General features: G+C 37.3%; 1 protein-coding gene across 1 annotated transcript in view; it reads left to right on the top strand.

Annotated features, from left to right (window-relative positions):
• Window positions 1-1,480: 1,480 nt before the first annotated feature.
• Window positions 1,481-7,997, top strand: part of LOC133660195 (ectonucleoside triphosphate diphosphohydrolase 3-like) — a 43,246-nt gene continuing 36,729 nt past the window's right edge. The window contains exon 1 of the mRNA XM_062063466.1: window positions 1,481-1,568. The gene's annotated coding sequence lies outside the window, so the exon portion shown is untranslated. The remainder of the gene's footprint in view (window positions 1,569-7,997) is intronic.

The raw sequence follows: 7,997 nt of genomic DNA on the forward strand, positions 1-7,997 counted from the left end.
AAAATCTTCCACCAAAAATATTTTTCTTAGTGGAATATTTGATGTGAAGTAATCGGAACCTTGGATAGATCAATAATTCATAATAACATTGATTTTGATTCAATATTATGTTTTGAGCAATGACAGTTTGAAAAAAAAAAAACAGCTTTGTTTTATTAGTCAACATTGCAACTTTTTATAAATTACATTTAACCTTTAAGCTTTTTTATTTCACTTTTGTTATGTTTTTGTTTATTCTAATAGTATTTTTAGAATGTGCCGTGGGCCTTTAAAACATTAGCTGTGGGCCGCAAATGGCCTCCGGGGCACACTTTTGACACCCCTGCTATAGATAATAAAACATTTTATCTGATAAATCTACGGATAAAAAGCAGAGCCTGGCGACGCATGCGCGTTTATAGAATAGAATAGAATAGAATAGAATAGAAAGTACTTTATTGATCCCTGGGGGAAATTCAGCAATTACAATTTATCATAACTCTCTCGCTCTCTCTGTCTCTGCCCCTCCCTCACGAATGCTGCTGCGCGCACAATTTGTTTTGTTTTTAACCCCTTCTTAACCCTGAACGTACATTGAAAATACACGCAACCCTGACTCAAAATGCCGGACATTTGAGGCATTTAAGAAACTCCGCCCTGACAGCTCTGCAAAAGAGGACATGTCCGGTGAAAAGAGGACATATGGTCAGTCTATCGTAGCCCGTTAGCTGCTAGCATGCCATGAGTTGTGCCTCGGTGTGCATTGTTTACACAACGTGCGTTACGCTACTTAATATGTCCGTGTGGAAACTCGTTCGGTACACCTCCGAACCGAACCGGAACCCCCGTACCGAAACGGTTCAATACATTTACACGTACCGTTACACCCCTAATATATATATACAGTATATATATATATAGTCAATGTTTCTGTGGTTTATCCGTTATACAGTGCTCAATACCGGTGTAGAGCGGAATATACGTTAGGTCAGGAAAAAACACAAAGGCTATATTATCCCTACAAGCCTGTAGGGATGATAAGGAAACAGGCTTGTCGGGATGATATAGCCTCTGTGTTTTTTCCTGACCTAACGTGTGTATATATATATATATATATATATATATATATATATATATATATATATATATATATATATATATATATATATATATATGACATGGTACTGTCAACAACTTACACAGTCAAATATGTATTCAAATCCAAATTTTTTTCAAGGGCAAGTGTTAGTCCGCGCCTCAAGTGGTGGTGTGTGGGGGGAAGCGGTGCCCGAGAGGGGTGCTTGCCCAGGGTGCCAAACAGGCTGTGTGTCACTTATCACATTATGTTACGTTCTTCCCTACGGAGGGCTGCAATAATGCACTAATGATGGTGGTGGTGGGAGTGGTGAAATCATGAGCTTGTACATGACACTCCTTCATCCCTCCCCTTCTCCGCTCTGTGTTTTGTTTGGGGTACACCACTCCTGTTCCTTGCGGGACAGTAAATCTGAAGACCTCACCCACTCACAGAAGAATAATCAGTCTGTTCATCTCCTCTTCAGGCTCATCCTCTGTAGTTGTTCCTGGAGGTAAGAAGCATGTCTCTTCTCAATAATATCCTGTGGTTTTACATTATTTGACAAGAATTAGTGGCAATAATCTAATTTCATCATCACTGGCTCGAGGACCAGTTCATGCAAGCAGAGGCAGCAGCATGTGCAAAAATGTGTCTTGAACTGCCAGTCGTTACAACATGAATACACTGGGTGTTGTCTGTGTCCAAACTTTCCTGTGTTCTCTTCTTCTTTATGTTAAAGATCATTTTTTACCTTTTGGAAGTTTGACAATTTATGCAGAAATATAGTCATGAGACCCTGCAAACTGCATTTATAGTGTTATCAAATATTTAATTTACAAATGTGACATTTATGATAGGACACATCATAATACATGAACACATGCTGGTTTAAGAGCACCAGGCTTGTCTTTAATTTAACAAGAAAAAAACTCGACCTACAAAGTCATGTTTTGCAATGAAATGGTCTTTAGTGAATACAGCCAAAGACGCAACGTTGCTCAGACAAAGATGTTTTAGAGATGAGATGAAACTCTGTCTGCTAGTAAAGTCATTGTTCAATGAGCTCATGTTACTACATGTTTTTAGTGAGTTCCAGGAAAAAAAGGTGTCTCGTTCTCATTCGATTATGTTTTACCACACTCATTTTCTCACACTTAAAAAAGGTAGACCATCTGCCAGGCAGGGTCGACCATCGGCCCTCTTTTGACGTAGATCATGATCCGTGGGGAGCCACGTTTTGTATGAAGAAAATCATGTAAAATAATGAATGACGAGGCGCTTAATATGACATCTGACCACAATCTTATTTCTAGCCTCTTCCTGCTCTGTCAATGATAAGCATATAATGGCAAATTTCTCTCCCTTTGCATTTAACTGCCCCCAATAGCCTACTGTGTTAGTGTTGGGCTTACCCTTGGTTGGAAATGTGTAGATAGATTTGCAAATTTATGTTTCGGTGTTATATTTACATGAATCCCCTTTAATACAAAACATGCATTAAATCAAATTCAAGTTTGATTAATTTTTTTTAAAAATAACTTCAAAAAGTGTGATTTTTTTTGAGAGAGAGGGGCACATCAAAATAAAATACCGCTTAGAGCCAACATTTTGCCAGATGCAGCCCAGATCTGTAGGGGTGTAACGGTACGTGTATTTGTATTGAACCGTTTCGGTACGGGGGTGTCGGTTTGGTTTGGAGGTGTACCGAACGAGTTTCCACACGGACATATTAAGTAGCGTAACGCTCGTTGTGTAAACAATGCACACCGAGGCACAACACACGGAATGCTAGCAGCTAACGGGCTACGATAGACTGACCATACGTCCTTTTTTCACCGGACATGTCCTCTTTTGCGGAGCTGTCAGGGCGGAGTTTCTTAAATGCCTCAAATGTCCGGCATTTTGAGTTAGGGTTGCGTGTATTTTCAATGTACGTTCAGGGTTAAGAAGGGGTTAAAAACAAAACAAATTGTGCGCGCAGCAGCATTCGTGAGGGAGGGGCAGAGACAGAGAGAGCGAGAGAGTTATGATAAACGCGCATGCGTCGCCAGGCTCTGCTTTTTATCCATAGATTTATCAGCTTAAATTTTTTATTATCTATAGCAGGGGCGTCAAAAGTGTGCCCCGGAGGCCATTTGCGGCCTACAGCTAATGTTTTAAAGGCCCATGGCACATTCTAAAAATACCATTAAAATAAACAAAAACATAACAAAAGTGAAATAAAAAAGCTTGAAGGTTAAATGTAATTTAGAAAAAGTTGCAATGTTGACTAATAAAACAAAGCTGTTTTTTTTTCTTTCAAACTGTCATTGCTCAAAACATAATATTGAATCAAAATCAATGTTATAATGAATTATTGACCTATCCAAGGTTCCGATTACTTCACATCAAATATTCCAGTAAGAAAAATATTTTTGGTGGAAGATTTTGCAAATTTGGTAAATAAATAACCCAAGAATGTATATTTTGTTGTTTTCTTACTGTACCGAAAATGAATCGAACCATGACCTCTTAACCGAGGTACGTACCGAACCGAAATTTTTGTGTAGCGTTACACCCCTACTGATCTGCCATGTTTGTGATTGACATTCCTTCTAGATTGTAATAAGGAGCATTTTGATGATGCAAGGCATGCTTGCACGCATATTTCAGTTCCGAATAAGTCATAACAGTGACTTTGACATTTCAAACTAGAATTTCAACGGAAATATTTTCTTTAAAAATGCTTAACAGTTAAGTTAGTGAACATTACATTTGGCAAAACTACAGCCCAACTACAACAATCAGCATGTTGATCTGTTGCAGTGTCAATCAAAACTGATCACCTTTATTTTGGGCATGTTTTATAAAGCTATTTTTTCAGTTTATGTATGCTGTGGCATATTCATGCTTTTAAGCTGAATTGTAATATAAGGGTACAGCTGCAAAATGTATTTGATTTCATAACTTTGAGAATAGTATAGAATATAAGAGTTTAGTTTTTGTAAATTAACCACCGACATATATTTCCAAAGACATTGTAATTTATCGAGATGTACTGTTTGTGAGAACAGTATATTGCATGTGGAATTGTTTAAACTAAAAAGAGAAGCACATTGGTAAATATCCTCACATAACAGTCCTATGCTAATGACCAAGGAAAACTCAAATATTTACTTTAGACTTCATTGTAACTAAAACTCTAAGATGAGAAGCAGACTAAGGTTGAAAAAGCACCGGACAACATTAGTAGTTACATAATGGAGACCAGGACATCTTTTTTACCGGAGTCAAAGGTAAAGCACTCAATTAAATATATACATTGCTGGCTCTTGTACAACATACGGTTAATTGGAATTGTTAAAAATGTATTATCTTCACAAAATGCACTGGAGATACTAGTCGTAATTAAAGTTGTGAAGCGATTACACATTTTAATCCAATTAATCACTGTGTTGCTGTGGATTAATTTTGATTGAATTATTCACAAATTATTTTTAATCTACAATAATGATGTTTAATTTTGCATGAGCAAAAATACTCAACAAATAAACGTGGTGAGGTGATTATTAAACACCTTTATTTCATGTTTTTTGAGTCCGCCGAAGCGTGTATGCCAGTCCGCGGCTGTACCGTATTCAGTGGAAACTCGGGGTCAGAGTGAACTGTGATCACGTTACACAGCTGTTTTTATACTTAATCTGCGATTGCAATGTTTTAGTATGCATTTTATTTTCATACCAAATTATAGAGGGAAGTTTGTCAAACATGTACAAATACAGTACAAAAGCCATATTCTCGAGAGTAATCACCAATACACTGTTTTATGGATGCGCTCGCGCACACATACACATAGACACGCATATACAAATAAAAAAAATGCTTTTTCTTTTGCCACACAGCAGAGCGAGGATTGTAGCGTAACAACAATCTTTTGTACCAAAATAACACTTCAGTTTGCATTGATTAAAGCAAGCTATCACAGACTTAACAACAACACATAACTTCAACTCCTTCAACTTTAACAACCTTCCCATCAGACCGTGACGACAATGCAATATGAATGATTGAAGTATAAACGATAAAACCATGAATATTAACAGTATGTGAAAGTTCGACTCTTTCCTTGTTTCTTTCTCTGACGTGATGACTTCCTTAAAATTTGGTAATAAATCAGAAATATCAAGCAGCTAAAATGTGCCAAACATGGGGAAATATGGGGGGAGTGTTTTGCATTACTCATCATGCACTTAATGGCTTTTATGTATGTGTAATTTGGTTTTATAATGTCCACAAAGTTCAATGAGGAGGTGTGTAATTTGCAGTGTTACAAAGTAACGTGTTACTGTAACAGCGTTATTTTCAGCTGTAACTAGTAGTCTAACGCGTTATTTTTTATATTCAGTAACTCAGTTACCGTTAATATATGATGCGTTACTGCGTTATTTTATGTTATTTTTTATATAGTATCGGCTAGAAACTGAGAAGATCTGAGTGTGTTTTATTGCTGCGGTGTCGTCCTTCAGATCTTGTGTGTGTGTGTGTGTGTGGGGGGGGGGGGGGGGGGGTGTCTGTGTTTACTAACAAGACATCATGGCGAAACCGAAGCAGAGTTTCTTAACATGGAGATATTCTCACTACTTTTCTTTTGTCGAGCACAAAGAAAAGAACATTTTAGTTAAATGTAAGTTGTGTCTTGGATCAAAGATCCTATCTACTGCCCAAAACAGCAATTCAAATATGCTGAAACAGCTACAAAAGCAACTTGCTTCGACAAAGCTAGTAAAGAGAGACACCCTTCACCTTCACCTCCACCTCCACCACCACCACCACCTAAGGATTTTAACGGAGGGCCTGCTAGCCAGGACAACATTGATAGAGCCATTGCAGCGTATGTGCTAGAAGACATGCAGGCTATTTCTACAGTGGGGTCACCCACTTTCAGGCAGCTAATTAGCATGATAGCGGGCGTCAAACGGCAAATGGCACGAAAACATTTTCCAAGTTCCTGGACACAGTGGACAGTGAGTGCATAAACATGGAAAGCAAGCTAAAGAAAACACTCCAAACTCTGCCTCAGCTCATCATTCAGCACTGAAGGTACACACACTCAATTATCTTATATACTCCTTCATTCTAGACTTCTAGAGTGTTTGATTATCACATCACTCTAAATGTATAGACTATAAAGTTCACAAACATAAAGAGGGATCCTAGTGGGCCAGGCCAATCTTTCCTTTTCTCTAAACTAAAACTGGGGAAATGCGTAGAGTGTTCTGGGCTTCAGTACAGTGTTGATCTCATGAAGACATGATTTTATTTCACAATTCCTTGAGAGAAAAAAACGCCTGGTTAGGCTTGTGTATAGCAGTATGTGTGCGGTATATAGTGACATGACATATATTCATGTCATGTGTCATGTGTGCCTTCCTTGGATGAAGCCAGGTTTACAGCTATGTTGTGACATGTTATTATGCGGTTTGATACGTATGTATGTTATGTTGCAGCTATTTAAAATAGTTTTGTCAATTTGTTCTGGCCCAAAATACTTTGGCCCTTTGAAACATATCTTTGTCTTTGTGTGTTGTATGTAGACCACATTGCTTAGCAGAGTTCAGTGATGCAAATGCATGTCAAGTTGATCAACAGATTGTATTATTCTCCAGTGCAATAACATTACTGAAATAAAGGCTAAAAGGGCATTAATGGGAGCCTTAAAATAATTAAAAAAAAAGAAGTAACTAAATAGTTACTTTTCACAGTAACGCATTACTTTTTGGTGTAAGTAACTGAGTTAGTAACTGAGTTACTTTTGAAATAAAGTAAGTAGTAACTGTAACTAGTTACTGGTTTTCAGTAACTAACCCAACATTGGTTATTTGTGACCGTGTGTTGACTTTATTTGTTGGTTATAGTTAATTTACACCATGAGCGGGGAAAGTTGTTTGGATTGGGTCATATATATCGATGCTGTGCCATTACAGATCAATAGTGCAATATACATCCGATGACCATCGTCTGCTCTCCACCACATGGGGGTGAAAAATCTCCCTGCGGGCCAATCTTGTGTTGAACTTGTGATGTCTCAAGGGCCGCACTTGGGCCGCGGGCCGTAGTTTGGACACCCCTGGTTTAAGGTGTGCAGAAAGCACATGGTGTGCCGTTTCAATCCTTCAACTAATAGAACAAAAACCTTGACTGTGTTTCGCCTGTGAAAAACAGCTTTTTTCTTACAAGAACTATTGTCACCTAATCAGTGTTGGTCATCTTACCTTTTAAGAAATAATTAGTTACAGTTACAATTTACTTCTTCCAAAGAGTAATTGAGTTTGTAACTCAGTTACCTCATTGTAAGAGTAACAAGTTACTCAGCAAACTAACTAGGACGTAATTTTTCATTTCGTTATTTTAGACGCTATTACGTTTAATAACATATTTAACGTCAAACATGTGTATATGAACTAATTGAAGAAAAGAAACACTGTATACAGTATTTTAGAACATTTGGCATTTATATGAAATCAATAGGTTGCAGTGTGCCATATGACATGAATAGCAGTAAATATGTATAACAAAAAATCTGTAAAGTAACATTAAATATTGAATGCAAACTAAGATATACCAATGAGCATTTGGCTTTAAAGTAGTGCAAAAAAACAACAAGTAAAATAAAGCGAAATATCCTTCATCCAGATTTTATCAACCATCACAACATTTAGCTTAACTTGATAGCCTAATTCTTAAATTGTATTTAACCTTAAGTAGGACTTCACACACAATAGTCCATATCTACAAAACTGAAAAGTAGTAGTCTTATGAATAACACAAAAACATTCTTCTCAAACTTTTATCAAGGAATATCATCAGGTCAGCTGCATCATATCTCAAAGTTGATGTATTCAACTGTCCAGACAAACATGCAAGAGAACAGAACACTGCAAATAAAGTGGTAAAAAACCCG

This window comes from Entelurus aequoreus, linkage group LG11, assembly GCF_033978785.1.
Source record: "Entelurus aequoreus isolate RoL-2023_Sb linkage group LG11, RoL_Eaeq_v1.1, whole genome shotgun sequence".
Classification (NCBI taxonomy): Eukaryota; Metazoa; Chordata; class Actinopteri; order Syngnathiformes; family Syngnathidae; genus Entelurus; species Entelurus aequoreus.